This window comes from Thunnus maccoyii, chromosome 11 (assembly GCF_910596095.1).
Source record: "Thunnus maccoyii chromosome 11, fThuMac1.1, whole genome shotgun sequence".
In the NCBI taxonomy this organism is placed as follows: Eukaryota; Metazoa; Chordata; class Actinopteri; order Scombriformes; family Scombridae; genus Thunnus; species Thunnus maccoyii.
Window position 1 is genome coordinate 31,102,791 of NC_056543.1, and position 18,143 is coordinate 31,120,933.

An 18,143-nucleotide genomic window follows, 5' to 3' on the forward strand; every position below is an offset into this window, starting at 1 on the left:
AAAGACACTGCTGCAAATACAGAATACACAAATGCAGCAAGTCATGTTATTTTGTTTAAATTCTCTATGTTTGACCATTATTTGCTATAATACTCATTGTATTCTGTGGTAGTATATTTTTATTTGCACATGTGAAGCACCTTGTGACTCTGGCTTTGAAATGTGCTTTAAAAAAAAAAGGAGTTAACCGACTTACTCACTAAAAACTGACCAGCGACCAAACTGTGAGGTAACTGTGAGCCCAGAAATTTAGCTAAAAACAGATGAAGATGATTTTGTCATTTATTAAATGTACATGCTGTGGTCAGATTTTTAATCAGTGCTCTTAAAGGACCAGTGTGCAGGATTTAGTGGCATCTAGTGGTGAGGTTGCAGATTGCAACCAACCAAACGCCTCAGCCCTTCACCCTCCAAGCATGTAGGAGAACCTAGGGTAGCCGCAAAACTTGTGGAAAACATGAAAGGCCCTCTCTAGAGCCAGTGTTTTGTTTGTCCGTTCTGGGCTACTGTAGAAATATGGCGGTGCAACATAGCGGGCTCCATGGAAGAGGACCAGCTCTCTATGTAGATATAAAAGGCTCATTCTAAGGTAACTAAAACACAACAGTTCTTATTTTCAGGTGATTATGCACTAATTAAAACATACTTATGGATATTATATTCCATTTCTGCCAAGTCCATTCCACTAGCTGCCACCTAATTCTACGCACTGCACCTATAAAGGCTATAATACATGATTTTAATGTAATTATGAAATTTCCAAAGTCAGATTGTATCTTAGTGCTGTGTGGAGCACTCTGGGCTGGCTCTGTTCAAATATAACAAAATCCACCCCACAGCACCTCTAAAGCTCACTAATTAACACATTACATCTTGTTTGTTAAATCTGTACAAAAACAAAGGTGTAAAAACGACACATTGTGGTTTTACAGGGGGTTATGATCCATGCCAGGTTAACTGTTTCCCCATTTCCGGTCTATATGCTAAGCTAAGCTAACTGGCTGCTGGATGTAGCTTCAAATTCATCCTACAGACATAGCTGTATTGATTGTCCCATCAAACTCTCAGCAATAAAGCCCATAAGCACATTTCCCCATATCTCAAACTATTTCTTTTACCTTTTGGGCTTGTTAGGCTCTGCAGCCTATCCCAGCATGCACTGAGTGACAGGGGGTGCATACACCCTGGACAGGTTTTCCAACTGTCACAGGAGACAGGTAAACAAATTCAGACTTTCCAATTCACATGCCCTGCATGTCTTAATCCTGTGTTAGCCACACTATTCTGATTAATTGATGATTACTTGTTAATTAAAATGAACTGTCCAATTAGCTAGAGTTGCACGTTCAGTCTCAGAAGGGCTATAAAAGTCAACACAAGAGAACAAAGCATCAGCCCAGCTTCATCAGCGCCTCCACACAGGGGGGCCCATTTAGGTAAGAAAAGGCCCATGTCCAACTCTGGGCCCCCAGGGCTGACAGTGTTTATTGTTTCAGAGCTACCACAGATTCAAGCAGTGCCCCTGTCTCAGTGTAATGCTCTATAAATGTTCTGGCAAGTCTGTGATGGGTATAGCCTCTCATCAGTGACTAACACTAGTGGTAATTTTGGCTTTACACCCAAAGGAGGTCGGGAAAGTTTAATAAATCTTGATCTTGAGAGGAATGATAATGACCTCTTAAAAAAGGCTGAAATTGTCTCATCTATCTCGCTGCTAAAGTACTGATGCAATAATTTTCAATAAGAGTGGGGAAGATATACTGTATATATCGTAATCATTGTAGACACACACACTCACACTCTACTTCTGAATGCCTCCAGATAGAAAAAAAAGAGATAATTAGGGAAATAAAGTGAACGATGTATGAGCAATTTGTCTTATTACATTAGTGGTGTGAGGTAATATGAGATAGTGTTAGTAAAATGATCAACCATAAAAAACGTAGTCTGGATTAGAGGGAGAGAGAGACTACATTGGTGCCACTATATCCTGGACCTACTGACACATTGGAGACGGGGAGGAATTAGGTCAGGGCTTGAATGTAGAAGGTAATAGATGGCTACAGCAAAGATTTATGTGCGACACCCTCTCTCAAGAGAGAAATAGAGAGGGGGAGACAGAGGGAGAGAGAGAAAGAGAGATGGGAAGTTGGTATTGGAGCTAAATCAGACTGTCAGTTGGTGCTGAATTCTTCCTGAGGCGACAGAGGGAAGGAGGGAGGGAGGAAGAGAGAGAGATGGAGGGAAAGGAGAGCAGAGCACTAGAGAGAGAACTGGGACATGGAGAGGGAGAAGAATAATGATGGAGAAAGCAAAGAGGCTGAAAGAGGGATCAGGGTGGTGGAGTTCATGGGGCAGAAAACAGCACAGCCAGAGTGAGGACACAGCAGAGATCGGGAGGCTTTTAGATGATGTAACTTGCTCTCTGGTGGCAAAGGAGGAGGATTTCTGGTGTCCAGGGCTCCAGAAGCATAAGTTCTGGTCATTTTCTGCATAGATAATACAAGGTGACTGACAGTGGGAGCACTTCAAGACTCAGATGGACATGAAACTTTCCTGGTTGTACCATTAGCACAAAAAATATACCTGTTTTAAAATATGTTTATTTTATACAAAGCCAAAGGTTCAAGTCTCTGTACATAAAAACTTGAGGAAAGAAGTAAACTACAACTCCATGGATGTTTCTTGGTATCAAACATCCAATCAGTGGATCATATTGTGCACAATAAATGAAGAGTCAAAGTTTAAAATAATGATCTGTAGAAATTTGAGAAAACATTCAACGTTTAAAATCAGTTCACTTTCTTATTCTAGGTCTACTGTATGTTAGATGAATTCAGCAACTGTACCACAGTATTTGACTCCCACTTACAAAACAAGACACTCTGATTTGAGTCTCTGTCTTTAGCACTGTAGCTGCTGTGCAAAGTGAAAAGAAGTCCTAAGAGTGCTGAGCAAGAAACCACCAACAACCAAAGGCAGGTCTGAATGAGTTTATTCTTTCTGAGGACACATGTATCTACAGGAAATGAGGATTGAAGTTCAGGTTTGTACTCAAGGGCCCAGGGATACTGCACTCTGACTTGGACTGGCATCTCCACTCTGACATCTGGGAGTTCAGATCCTGGTCTCTTTTCTCTCCAGCTGCTGGTTGCTTCAAGCACGTTGGCTGCCTCCTGACTTGGAGCAATTGGGTTCCCCTCCTTGTTCCTCCACCTACAGCCTTGGCTCCTCAGAGATAATTAGTCTATTGCACAATCCCAATCCACTCAGCCACAGGTTAATTCCTCTCACACTTAGTTTCCCTCCATTAAAAGTCAGTTTGCTTAAAAACATGCCAGGCCAGGCTTGCAACTCCTGTGCACATGTGGTGCTCCTGATCCAGACGAGCTCCCTCAGTGACAGAGCACAGCTCCTCTCCGCTTCATGTTGAGAAGGTTTTTTTGTCCCCCGCCTATTGTCCTAGGCAGCCTTTATAAGGAAGAACACCAAGCAACACACCAATGAGATCAAGGTGTTATTCCAGAACGCAGGTTTAACAAACTCTGAATTCTGAACTTTGATTACCGTAAGATGGGAAACTTGGTTCCAGAGTTTTTGGTTCCAGAACAGCTGATCAGAGTTTGTTTAATCAACTCTGAGTATGTTCACTCTGAACTAAGCTTGTGTCTGTTGACTGAAAAAAGCCATTTTATGGACCTCCAATACTACGAATCACCATGGCAACAGGTAAATAAAAGTCAGACCCTCCATTTAATCCAGTGGAGGTAGTGTATGCAGTTAATGCAGGTGTATGTGGATGGTGCACAATTATCTTTAAAAAAAAGAGCCTGAGTCAGAGCAGGGAAAGTGTCAATAAGTTAACACAATACAGTTTTATTCAGTGTTGTGACTTACATTTCCTTAATGATGACAAAGTGGAATCTGACTGTGTATCAGGCTGCAGCTACATTACATTTTAAATATATTTGTTCATCTTTAATCTGACAGGGACAAAACACAGGAGGCAGCAACAAATGATTTAAAAAATATATAGATCAAAGACACAGAGACATGACTGTAAGCTCACAGTCTGATCCAGTAATAATGTGTTTGGTGATTTGTACTTGAAAAGGTGTTGCGGATAAAATACAGTGAATTTTAAATTTTAGACATCTGTATGTATCTTGGCTCAACAGCATTCAGTGATGCTGCTCACTCAGAAATATTAACATATAATCTCCAATTATATAGGAACGATGTTCCATCAGTGTTACCAATCACATCACATGATCTTGTCTACATGTCTAAACGATTATAGCAATTTTTTAAATGTAAACTGAGATTACACATTATGTACAATAAACATTTCAGTGCAAGAGCTGCTCTAACAAACTGACAGCTGTCTTGTGTGGACAGAGTCACAGTGTTATAACAGAAGGACATGCAGAGGTTTTATTCTGAGCTGAGGATAAATCCACTCTGTGTAATATTTGAATGTGAGAGAAAAAAACACTGTTCAAAGAAATGATTGATGTGCATAAAAGCGTTAATTTTAGATAGTCCTGAGCAACAAACTTTACCTTGTGAGGCAGATGGATTTGTGAGATCATGACATCACGCAAGAATCCATCTTGTCAGGCAATTTATGCACTTGTGTCCAATCAGCTTTGTGAATCCAGCCGCCTCTTAAGGTAAGATGGTGATAGACAGAAGGTTCATCCAATCACCTGCCAAGTAGTTTTTGAAAGTGCTTGCCCTTCCAAAAAGTTTCCATGGACAATTTCTCAGATGGTTCTCTGAAAAAGAAAACATCTGGTGCATCAGGTCATAAGAAACTAATATCCAACCAGGATTTTGATTTTGAAATTCAGTAAACCTCCGCTAATGAATGTGCTTCAATACGGGCTTTGATATGGACTGAATGAATGAGGAGATGAAACAGCATGTCTGTCTCTGTAAGAGGGAGGAGACAGAGAGAAACTCAGACTTTGTTGAAGAAAACCTGCCAGCGAGCAGGTTAGCTTAACTAAGTAAGTTACCATGGTAACTGACCCAGACTTTAAGTTAACTCTCTTTCTGGAACTGAAAACTCTGAGTTTCCTTCATCTCGTGCGTATGTGTGTGTGTGTGGTCCAGGTATTTCTCACGTTGTGGGAACGTAAATCTGTTTACACAGTCATGTTTTGGGGACTGGCCTTCCTTACGGGGACAAATAGCAAGACCCCTTAACATGAAATCCTTAATTTTAGGGTGAAAACTTGGATTAAAGTTAAGGTAGGTTTAGGGTTATGTTAAGGTTAGGGTAAGGGTTAAGGTTAGGCATGTGGTGGTTATGGTAAAGGTTAGGATAAGTCTCCAGGAAATGAATGTAAGTCAATGTAATGTCCTCTGAAGTGATGGAAACACGACTAAGTGTGTGTGTGTGTGTGTGTGTGTGTGTGTGTGTGTGTGTGTGTGTGCGTGCGTGCGTGTGTTTGTATGTGTGTTTGTGTGTGTGTTTGTGTGGGTGGATTCTCTGTACAGAGATACAAAGATACAGAGGAGAGAGAGCACAAGGTGGAGACAGTATTAACCAAAGGAAGACAGAAAGAGAAAAAGGGGGAAAAAATAACATAACTACAGTGCTCTTGGAGGGCATCTCTGGTTGGCCTCTAGGGACAAAGGGGTGCCAGTGTGGAACTGGGGCAGGTCAGGTCAGGACAGCTGGGTCAGGGCAGAATTTTGTGTATTGATTTTTTTTTATTTTCCTTTCCTATACTCCTTCCTTTTTATTTTTGTTTGTTTGCTTGTTTTATCCTTTTTTTATTCTTAATTTGTACATTTTTGTCCTCTTCCTTGCTTTCCTTGCTCTCACCTGTTCAGACCGCCACCAGGCCTGTAGGAGGTTTTACTGTGTTTTTTAATACTGCAGACACTATGAAGTTCAAGGCATATTTCCCACTGGAACAATAAAGTCTATCCTATCCTATTCTAAAACTGAACAACAAGGGAAAGCAGAATTTAGAAGGGGAGAGTCTCAATTAAAATGAACAAAATTAAAACAAAAACAAAGCAAAAATACATTCAGTATATGGTGGGTAAGTATGCGTAGTTGCATTTAATTTCATGGCTCTGCAAGAAGGTACTAAAATGGAGTAAAGACAGAAATAGAGGAGAAAAGACAAAAAAAACAGCAACTAAGAGGAAAGGATGGAGGGAAAAGAAAACAGTTGAAACATTGAAAGTTAGACCGTGCGGGGAAATGTGTGTGCTCAGGTTATTTTTTGATTTCCAGTTTAAAAAGATAGTTTTCTTGGTGATAATTAGGGCTGTGAGGAGAATACTAGAAGTACTGCTACGTAATTGTAATGCTGATAGGTTGCCTATGATGCAGACCTCCAGGGATAAAGGGATATGGCAGTCCAGTAAGTGAGATAATTGATCTGTAACTTGGAGCCAAAAGTGACTGATTCGTGTGCAGTGCCAAGGGGCATGCAAGTAAATGTCAGTGTGTGTTTTGTGAACAGTGTGTGCATCTGTCTGATTCATTAAATCCCATTTTGTGTAATTTCTCACCAGTTTAGTGTATTCTATGTAGAACCTTATACTGTATAAGCTGTAAGTTTGTGTTATTGCTCTTGTTGAAATTAATTTTACAGATTTGGGTCCAGAAGTTGGTATTGGTACTAAAAGAGAGGTTTCGTTCCCACTTTGAGAATGGGAGAGATATTGAAGAATCTGAGCTGCTGAGAATTATGTAAATTCTTGATAGGATTTTCTTTAGACCTGAGAGATTTAGCATTTTATGAATCAGAATTTGATGAATTAGACTGGTGAAAGTTCTACTGAGTTTTGATAGGATGGTTGGTTTTGATTGCAGGTACTCCAGAAACTGTGTATTCCCAATGCCGGATTTCTGGAGTAAATGTTGAAAATGAACAATGGTACTATTTTGAATAATATGGTGAAGATGTGTAATTCCTTTATCCTTCCAGGCAGTGAAATGTAATGTTTTTTATTGATAGAGAAGTCTGGGTTGTCTCAAATTGGTGAGCAGAGGGATGGTACGACTGTGGAGTGATTTGTGCTTTTGTGCTTTTCACCAAGCTGACAGAGTTGAAGGTATGGTCATGTTTTGAAAACAGTAATGTTGCTTGATGGTTTGGCTGATAAATGGCAAGTCTGATAAATGTATGTCATTGCATAATGCCTGTTCAGTTTCTAACCAGAAAGAATTGAGTCTGGGGTTGTTGAACAATTTTATAAGATATTTGAACTGATTGGCCAGGTGATATAATTTAAAGTTTGGGGCTTCTAATACCCCCTGGGATTTTGGTTTTTGTAAAGTTGAGAGTTTTATCAGTGGACTTTTGTTTTTCCGGTAAAATTTTAAGATAGCTGAGAAGGGAGATTTAAACCAGGAAGTGTTGGGAAAAATAGGGGTCATTAAAAATAAATAGTTGATTTTTTGTTGCTATTCCTCAAGAAAGGGAAACAGGTAAGTTGGTCCAGCGAATTAAGTCATTTTGTATTGATTTGAACAGTGGTGTGAAATTTAGATTGAACAGCTCTCACAGTTTGGGAGATTTATTGATGCCTAAATATTTAATATTGCCTGTTGGGAGATGATAAGTTGATGCCAGGATTTCCACATCACTTTCATCTATACCATGTGGTAAGATAGTGGATTTTGACCAATTCACTGAGTAGCTGGAGAGTTCTGAGAAAGATAACCATAAATTTATAACCATAAAGCATTCTTGCAGGGATGAGTGAGAGTCCTGAAGGAGCTATAACACATCATTTGCGTGAAGGAATAATTTTGTGCTCTGTAGTGGATGTCTGAATACTTTTGACATTGCCATTTTGCCATATTGCAGTGAAATTTTGTTAAATCAACTTCTTGGTAGTGATGGTGGCCCTTGGTGATGTGTATAATGCCTTTATCTAATCAATTTCTAAGACTCTCCAAACCTGAATTATTGTAAGGTTGCAAATAAAGATTTCCAATTAACTCTGTCAAATGCTTTTTCTGCATCAAGTGATAGAATCAAGGTGTTAGATTTTTGGTGATTTGAAAGCTGCATTAGGTTGAACAGCTTGCAAGTGTTGATAGATGACTGTCTACCTTTAATAAAACCTGTCTGATCGGGATATATGAGGTCCAGCACTTTTCTGACCAATACACACTCCAGCAGCTGCAGTCAGGGCCATTGATGTATATAGTGCAGGATTGTGGTTGATTCTTGATGCCTCTCCTCCTAATATGGCCTACTTCCTCAAGCCACATACTGTCCCAGCTTTTGAAGGGTGGAGTCTTCTCCCTGTCATTGTTTCCAGTATAACGGAACCCAGTCAACCTTCACAACCCCCACATATGCTGGTTCAAGAGTAGTCTGCAGGGATGTTGGGTCTTGAGGTTGTACCTGTGGTGATATTCTGGAGAGCACATCAGCATTAACATTTTCCTAGCATGGCCAGTACTTATTGTCAAAATTTTAGTTTGCAAGTTGCTCTGCCCACTGTTATACTGCTCCCACTTTGGCAGTGGATAGGTGGACCAGTGGGTTGTTTTCAGTGTAGACTGTGAACTGGGAGCCCCACATAAAGTCAACTGAATTTTTCAATCACTGTCCATTTCAAAGCCAGCAGTTCAAATTTGAAGGAACTATAATTAGAGTCATAACGCTCTGCAGGGGCTAAGCTTCTATTGGCATGGGCTACCACCCATTCCTTCCCCTCCTGTACTTGAGATAGCACCACCCCAAGGCCCATTACTGACATCAGTGTATAGCTGGAAGGGTAGTTTAAAATCTCCAAATGCTAGGTTGGGCGGTTCTAGCAGTTTCTGTTTCAGCAGGTGTTGGCAGTTGGCGGTTCTTATCACATTTTATAGGGATATTTCGTTTTTTTGTTCTTAGGTACTCCAATCAACAGAGAATTACGTGGCCTAGCAACACTTGCAAATCCACCAATGAACTGGTGATAATATCCTGCAGAGCCAAGAAAGGAGCATACCTGTTGGATTGTCTGTGGGACCAGCTAATTCTGCACACTGGCAATCTTGTCTTGGTCAGGGGCCACACTATCACTGCTCACAAGGTGTCCCAGGAATTTGACTTGCTTCTAGAATAGAACACATTTGTCTTGTCAAAGTTTCAAGCCATAACTTTTAAGTCAATCAAACACTGCTGGTGACTATACTATCACATCATCTAGATATATCAGGGCAGACTCTGTGATTAGACTCCCCTGGCAGCTTTGCATCAATCTCTGGAATGTTGCAGAGGCAATACAAGGATCAAATGGCATTCTTTCAAATTCGTACAGTCTAAAAGGGGTACAAAATGCCATTTTCTCTCTATCAACTTCAGAAACTTGCACTTGCCAATAGCCAATAGCCAAATTGAGTGTGGAGTAGTACTTGGCTTTTGTCAATGTTGTCAAAGTTTCTTCAATACTAGGAAGGGAGTGAGCATCTCTATGGATAACTGCATTTCCCGTTTCCAGCTGTGAGTTGGGACATTTTTAAAAAAAACGTAACGTGGTGTTTACTGTTGCCATGACAATGAGGTTGCCTAACTTAGGTAACCACTTTTCACGTGATCATTTTAATACAAACCATGATCTTTCTCTAACCCTAACCAAGTGGTTTTTGTGCCTAAACCTAACCAGACTTTAACCACAGCGTTGTCACATCATAACAGTGATTTGTAACAGTTTTGGAAAGCGGTATATTACACTCCAATGGGTTGTTCTGAAAACGTTCCAGTTGGTCATTCTGGAATGCAGGCACAAACGACCTATGTGGTCATTTAATTTGGAGGACTTGTTGGGTTTGATATACCCACAGACCCATATGTACTTTAATTGCCCTCTCACATACCAAGACACAGTCATTTTGTTCTTTCTTGTATTGTTACTCACACATACACACACACACGCACACTAATCAGTGTTTCACTTGCTGCTAGTGACCCATATTGAAGGCTACGTTAATGATGACTTAAACAAACAGTGCGTCATTAGCTCCCGTCAATAACTCTAAACAGCCACGAGACACATCACCCATTACAATTAAGTTAGAAATATTAGAACTGCTGCTATGACACACACTGTAACTGTGTGTGTGTGTGTGTGCGTGTGCGCGTGTGTGTGTGTATGTATGTGTGTGCTTGTGCTTGTGCTAATGAAGGTATTGAAATTGCCATTAATATGTGTGATGTCTCAACACTAGGAGAGCAATTGGGTTTATGAAAGGCTCATTGCTTTCCATATTTCAGCCTTAAGCAATATAAATGTTTATGTGTTTGCTCATTGACAAGTCCATTTAAAGCAGCTTCCAAAGCCCTGACAGCCCATAACTAATTCTCTGGCGCAGCCTTCTCACCAGGGTTACACTGACATGCTGGGCTCCTCATATAATGGTCTGATATTTTCCTTTTGCCTAAAACAGATACAATCCAGTCAATATCATCTATTCAGATACACTAAATGGCCAGAGGTTTATGGATACCTGAACCTTATACCAATATGTTGTTTAACATGTCATTCCACAACCATGGGCATTAATTTGCCCCTATAACAGCCTCCACTCTTCTGGTTTCAGGCTTTCCACCAGATTTTAGAACCTGGCTGCAGGGATTTGCTCCCATTCAGCCACAAGAGCATCAGTGAGGTCCACCACTGATGTTAGATGATAAGGTCTGGCTCACAGTTGGTGTTCCAGGTCATCCCAAAGGTGTTGGATGGGGTTGAGAACAGGACTCTGATGTGGAAGAACTTGACTGGCCTGCACAGACTGAGAAACCCATTTCTTTATGGAGTTAGCATACACACAGACAATGTCATGTTGAAACAGGAAAGGACCAAACACAAACCGTTGCTACAAAGTTGGAAGAACACTATTGTCTAAAATATCATTGTCATCTTAATGCTTCAGCATTTAAGATTCCCCTTCATTGGAACTAAGAAGCCTATAGTCCAAATAATTGATAACCGCTAAAAGTACACAAAAATAGATGACAGGTTGTGTATCAGATTGTGCTGGTGGGATATATTTGTTGTTTGTTCGGATGCTTAAATGCTATGTTCAGGTTTTCCTGACAAGCAACATCTTTATAGTTGGTACACTGGCTGTTTGCAGCAAATAAGACTTCAAAAACCCTCCAGGGGTCAAATTTGTATAAATAAAATTTGTACGAAAAAATTCACTTTGCATTCAATATGAACATACCATAAGGAACGAGGGTTGGGTGTTCAAAGCAAGCCCCTTTGATACAGAAGACAATGTTTCAACAGTCATCATAGGCTGTTTAAACCATCACTGTGATATTTTATAGCCTTAATCAAGTAGTTTTAGTTGCCTAAACTTAATTATTAACCATAGGGGTGCTTGAACACACTCATATGAGTCATTTGTGGTTGTTTTGGAAGATACTGACAAACTATTTTGTCGGTGACCTATGAGGACTTTCTGGATGGATATGATGCAATATTGATTATATATTTATCACACGGTGAATCAATATTAAACTGAGTGCTAAAAGGTCAGTTCACCCCAAAATAATAATGTTCCTAATTACCTCTCAAGGTATTGAGCCATTTAGGTAGTTTGGTTTTACTTGCAGAGGTTTTTGTAATATCTACACACAGTGGAAGTAAATGGAATTCAGTAAGTGGCGCTTAAGTAAATTATTTTTGGGAAAACTCAACAGCAGCTTGTTTTTCCAGAAGCAAGAAGTCCCTGATTAAGTCCTTTAGTGAGGTCTGTGAATAATTCTGAATGACAGGGACATTGTTTCTGAGAAGAGACATGCTGTTGAGTTTTTAAATATCATTTTGTAATGATTTGAGTGCTACAAATGAACTCTATTCAGCTCCGTGTATTGGGGAAGCGATGGTTATCTGAAAACTTCATTCTGCATATGAAACTGAAAGTATTATACCACACACACTACCACGATGGCTAAGTGCGAAAATATTTTCAGTGTGATTGGAGAAGCCCTTAAAGGAAATCTCTACATCTGTGTGTGTGGAAGCGATAAAGCTACAGAGTTGGAATGGTCTCAGAGCCCTCTGTGTTTATTTGGCCTCCATTATGTTTTATTTGTAGCCTGATAGTGTCTCTTGGCAGGAAATAAACAGGCTGTGAATCAGAAATGTGTTTGTGCATGGGTATGAGGGAATTCAGACATGCACAAACACAGACATAAATATGCAGGTGAGCAATACTAATACAGGCGAGCTCTCTCAGTTTTATTTTATTGTGCGAATCGGAAAAACAGCTAAAAACAATGAGCCTGATTCCATTAACTGTTCAGAAAATGCACGCAAACCCACAATGTGAATATGCATATTAGAGAATCAGCCGTGGCAAGCTTCAGTCTTCAACACATTTGAATATGCAAATGTTTCCCGGCACAAAAAGCCTTGACAAGCTGTTATTACATGATTCCTGTGGGTGCAGACACAACAGCCTGAAAAGATAAGGAGAGTAGCCCTAGACAGTTGCTGGGGAAATGCATTTGTGGGTGCTTGTATGTGTGTTTGTGTGTATTCAGGGGGGAGTGTAATGATGCCAGTGGTGTTTCTTCTCCACTCACCAGAATCTGTGATGTGCTCAGTCATACTGGCTATGAAGGGTTTGGTCACAGAGGGCACTGAAACATTCAAGGAGAGAAATCTTGATCACAAGTCAAACAGCAGACAGTTGTGACACTGCAACCCTGTCTGCTAGAATTACATTTACCATATATACCACATTGCGCAACAAATACATTTTAAAAGGATTAAGTTTGCTGATGAAGAATGTCCCAAAATGTTGATACTGAACATATCAGCAAAATGTTCACTGACAATGTATTTCATTTTTTTGTCCTCTACAATATCCCGTTTAGCAATACAATATGTGCTTGCAGCACCTAATACATGATGACAATTTCATGGTTATGTTTAGGCTCTCATAGGAAAGATCATGGTTAAATATTCAAATCTTCAAAACTTGCTTACTTTTTATAACAAAACCATAATCATTCCCTAACCCTTAACCAAAGTGCTTATGTTGCCAAAACCTAATCATACGCATGTGACTCAAGCTGTGATCCCTGGTCTTGAGCTTTGTACACCTGCTACCCACCACTACCACTACCTTACTTGGGTACATAAATGTAAATGGTAAATGGTAAATGGACTGTACTTGTGTAGCGCCTTTCTAGTCTTCTGACCACTCAAAGCGCTTTTTACACTACAAATCACACTCACCCATTCACACACATTCATATGCTGAATGGGTACAGGGGCTATCATGCAAGGTCCCAACCTGCCCATAAGAGGTGTAGCACATCCTTTGCTGGAAAAAAACATTGCAGGGGTTCCATGATAAGGAAGGAATCACCATTCCCTATAAAATAAATGAGAAATATATAAACATTATTTCTGGGAGACAGGGTTGGACACTAAGATGGTGTCTACTGGTCATACAGGGTAAAAAGACAAATAATCTTAATATAGTCTAAGTTGTTCATAAGTCACAAAATGCAAGTCTAAGTCAAGTCTCCATGATGATAATATACTGTAGTTACAGCTATGTAATTTTACTCCAGATTAATTATAAGGTGTAATGTATGATGACTATAAAACATAATACTTTGAATGCTAAAAACACTGTAAATCAACCATAATTGTTAAAATTGTAGTGTCATTTACTGTGTGCGCACAATGTTTTCTTTTGCAACAACTTTTGTTAAAATGCAATGTGTCTCACAGCTAATGCCATCTGATCTGAGACAGAACTTTGCCACAAAGATACTTTAATATTGAAATCAAACAGAAAAAAAAACAAAAAAACAATGAAGTAAAGTAGAATGTTGTCAGAATCTTTTAATTTCTTCCACATTTTGAGCAGGATACGTTTTGTTGATCACCAACCTGATAGCCCTTCTTTGTGTAACTGATACTGTATAAAAGTTATATAAAATGACCACAAATGGCAGACGAGGAGTTTTTTTTTTGTTTTTTTTTTGAGCAGGTGACAGCAAGATGAATCGCCCTCTCTGATATGTGCTTTTGTTCCTTTTTTTTCTGACCATCATGGCAACCCAGTTTGACCGGTGTATTGTCCCCCAGAGAACTCAGGTGTTTCATACTTCTTACACTGTCATGCATTTCCAATCTGTCAACTGGGCTTTGTCATTTGTGTGTGTTTAGAGATTTAATCGGATTTAAAGAGTAACCACACCCAGACTGATAATCCTGCTTGTTCTGCTATTTTGTGGTTGCTGCATGTTCTGTCCATAGTCCAACTATACTGTACTCCACACTTGAGTGTGGTTACAAGTAAAACAGACCACACCCAACAGTGGGGATTTCCTCTTTAAAATAAAGGGGAATATCAGTACATGGAAAATTCTTGCACTGTCAGAAAGAAGTTTTAAATTTAATCAAGCTTTCCATCGAAGTGTTTCCAAAAATGGTTTTGGCAACCACACAAACAGGCCAGACAGTGTGATTATACTTGAGTGTAGTAACTGTTGACTAAACATTAAGCTTAAATGTCTATTAGAATGTGACAATCCCAACACTGAACAAATATTATCAAGAGCCAAAGAAAGATAAGAACAATTCTGCATAACTACAAATTAACTACCAGTGATATATTTCCATATTTATGTTGCCATATGGGTAAACTAATGAAACAACAGGATTTTTTACTGTTCTATTATATGCACTCTAATGTCTGCAATAAAGTATATTTAAATCACTCCGCACGCCAAAAACCTTTCTTGCACAGTGTAACTTGGGTTGAGTGGGTACGATCACCCACAAGAAATAGTAGTTACCTGGATGTAACTCCATTTCCTGCTGCTGCAGCTTCATATTAAAAGCTTTCCACTGACAAACTAATGGGAGGCTTTTATTGTGAAGAGGAAATGACATATGTTTGCAGAGCTTCATCAGTGGTGCTATTCTTCAATAAAAACAAGTCAACACAACAAAATAGACATATTTGGAGCTATTTGTTCAGTGGATCAGAAATACTGTAGAGAGGAACAGCACAAGCAGAAACAGCCACAGTGATGATGATGTTTGATGAAGAGTTGCAGATGACTGGCTTGCATTTTCAGCAAACAGCACATCTCCAACAGGTTGCCTAATCAATTTATTTTACCTTGCAGTGAGGGTGCTGCACTATTGTAACATGAGGGAACACTGTTTGAAGGGGAACAGACTTCAACACTTGTGACATCCCTTGCTGTGCTTCTGGCTGATCTGAAGTGTAGTTGCTTATGGAGAACCGTTTCATTCAAAACCCTACCCAAACCGTGCACTACCTATCCAGTCATCCTGCGTAGCCACCCAGTGGACAGTGTGCGCCACCCAGTCGACAGTGCATGCGATGCAGCCGACAGCGCTGCCACCCAGTGGGAGCACTTCCTGACTGAACTTTCCCTGCCACCCAGTTGATATTGTGCAATGTCCAATTCGATAGTGGCGCTACCCAGCTGATAGCGCTGATTAGACAAATCAATCGTCTCTCTGGGTGGCGCGTGCTGTCCACTGGGTGGCAGTGCAGGATGATTGGATAGGTGGTGCACAGTTTGGATACTGGGTGTCTGGTAACTGGATAGGTGGTGCACGGTTTGGGTAGGGTTTTGAATGAAACGGCTCTCCATAGTTGCTAACAGTTAGCGTTAAACTGACTGACTTATGTTACAATCCACATCATCTTCACAAACCGTGGAAAAAACAGTCTGGTGGCTGCTAGTATGTATCTTAGTTCTGTTGATAACGATATAGTTATATATTGGTGAGATAGCAAGTGTTTGTAATTCATCAAAAGACTCATCAGGCAAGTCAGCTATCACTTTTTAAGCTGAAGACCCATCCGCACATGCCTATAGAAATGTTTTCATCAGCAGTAACGAAACATGGTTCCAATATAGCTGAAAGCGATCAGGAAACAGTAAAACAAGGTTGATACCTTAAAGTACAAACAGGAAAGTACAAACATCTATTAGTGTCCTGTAATTACCACTTGTGGCAGCAGAGGCCACTGTTGCTACTGCTCAGCAGATGTTACATAGTCTTGCTTTAATTACCTGAAATAGCTGATTAGATAATAATCCTAGATACTGAATTTATATTTTGTAATATGTAGACCTTTTGTATTTGTTATTCAGATTTTTGGAGTCTTACAGCCTTAACTGAAGCGACTGCAGTTGAGTTACCATGCAGGGGTTAGGAAATCGGACAGCACTGAAGGTCAAATGATAATTTGGAGGAAGAAGCAACAATGAGAGAGAGAAAATGAATACACCTCCCATTTTGCTGGTCATTTTGTAAAGGTCAGTTTAAAAATCTTCAGGGAATGAGAAACTGCAAATGACAGTGGTAGAAAAAATAAGACTGAATTCAGAAATGTGTTCCTATGCTTTAGCTGGGCTTTTAAGCTCATTTGTGAGGTGGATCACTTCGATAAGCATTTATAATGAGATTTACACTTTTCAGAGATCTTTGAACTTCATCGCACAAAGTTTTTCAAAGTTATTTAAGAGAGACAGATTCTGCTACTAGCAGCCATTATGCTTAGTCCTATTTGGTCTATGTAAGCAATGAAAACAAATGGAGGTACTGGGTGTTTGTTCATGTGTCAAATATATTTAATGTCAGATGATTTGTACATAAAGTCACAAAGTTAATTTCCAATTGACCAACTGTTTAATTTTCAGGTAAGGTCTCTTAAAAGATCAGAGATTCAAACTTAAAGCTCAAGCTTTGGTCTTTAGTTTCTTATCTGATGTTTAGGAGTTTGTGTGAACTGATTTATCAAATAATTTTTTGTACTTTTTTGTTAAATTTGAAATGACTCCCAGAGCCTACTAAACCACAAATCAAATATTCAATATGCAAGGAAGGATATTAAAAGTAGTTAAGAGCTACCTTCCAAAGGGAAATGTTTTCATGTGGTGCAATAACATATGAGTGTAACAGATAATAAAGCTACAGGTAGCCAGCTAAGATCCTGTAAAGTGCATCAAAGAGTCTTAACAGCTCATATTCAAGGTTGTTTTTTGATTTATTAGTTGTTTCAACTGTCTGGTGTCTGGAGTCTTCCATATTAATGAGCAGCATTATGTAAATGATGAGATGAAAGAGAACCTGCACTGCAGGTGTCCATCCAAACCATCTTCAACAACCTTCATCATCAGAAATATAAAGGTGTGGGTGAATATTCTGATTGTTGGGTCAGTTGTTCACCCTGTCTCGTTATATTCCAGCCTAGAAAGTTTAAACTGTTATGGTGTACTGCACACAGGTCGTAAGCATGTGGTCGGGTTGGACGGTGGCCATACAAAGCACAGACCTGTGTGGTTATGTTTAGTCAACAAAACACTTTGGTTAGGGAAAGATTTTGGTTTGGTTAAGTTTTGAAAAAGCAAACATATCCTGTCCGAGTTAAGAGTTTTTAAAATATACATTATATTGAAGATCTTTTCAATCATATCCTATATCAAGAAAAACATCAAAAAGCAATAAAGTTACACACATTGTTATGCCTATAGACTGTCTCAACAGAGCACCCTGTATAAAAACATTTAAACAGGAGTCTGTTGGTAACCACTATCTCCTTTCACAGTATTCCCTGGGTAGAGGCCGGATTCAGATATAAGTGACCATGCATGCACCAAAAATGTAATATACACCCACACATATATACATTTTAGTCCAACACAGTATATTCAGCTCAAGAAATAAATATTGGTAAGCAGTATTAAACACTCTCCTGAGGTGTTCCTAGGCTGTCCAGTCAAGTATGCGAGAAATGAATTCCATATATCTGAGAAACTGGTTGATTATCGTGTCTAATTTTTTTCCATATGTAGTGTAATGCTTAGTTCAGTCAACCAAGATTTAAACTGTGGTATAGATTCTTAGCATTAAAACAAATTTCTTAGTTATTACCATTCCATACTGAATGCATGCACACATGGCACTGGCCTAATCTTTTGCCTAATCTCTGCTGCACAGAGCAGATCAAGCCGGACCAGATGTCAGACACAGGAACAACATAGAGCATCTGGTCAATTTTCAAAATAAAACATCCTGTGCCAATGAGGGAATGGGTATTTATTGTAACCCCAGATGGGGTGGCTATAGGCTAGCCTAGGCCGATCAAATGT

The 18,143-nt window shown here is 39.5% G+C and overlaps 1 long non-coding RNA gene across 1 annotated transcript; it reads right to left on the minus strand.

The window, feature by feature from the left end:
- Positions 1-2,988: 2,988 nt before the first annotated feature.
- Positions 2,989-9,075, minus strand: LOC121906996. Its single transcript, XR_006098779.1, has 4 exons — positions 8,980-9,075; positions 8,090-8,400; positions 4,563-4,778; positions 2,989-3,471 (listed from the first exon to the last, which is right to left on the minus strand). It is a non-coding gene; the product is annotated as an uncharacterized LOC121906996 (long non-coding RNA).
- Between the last annotated feature and the right edge of the window lie 9,068 nt (positions 9,076-18,143).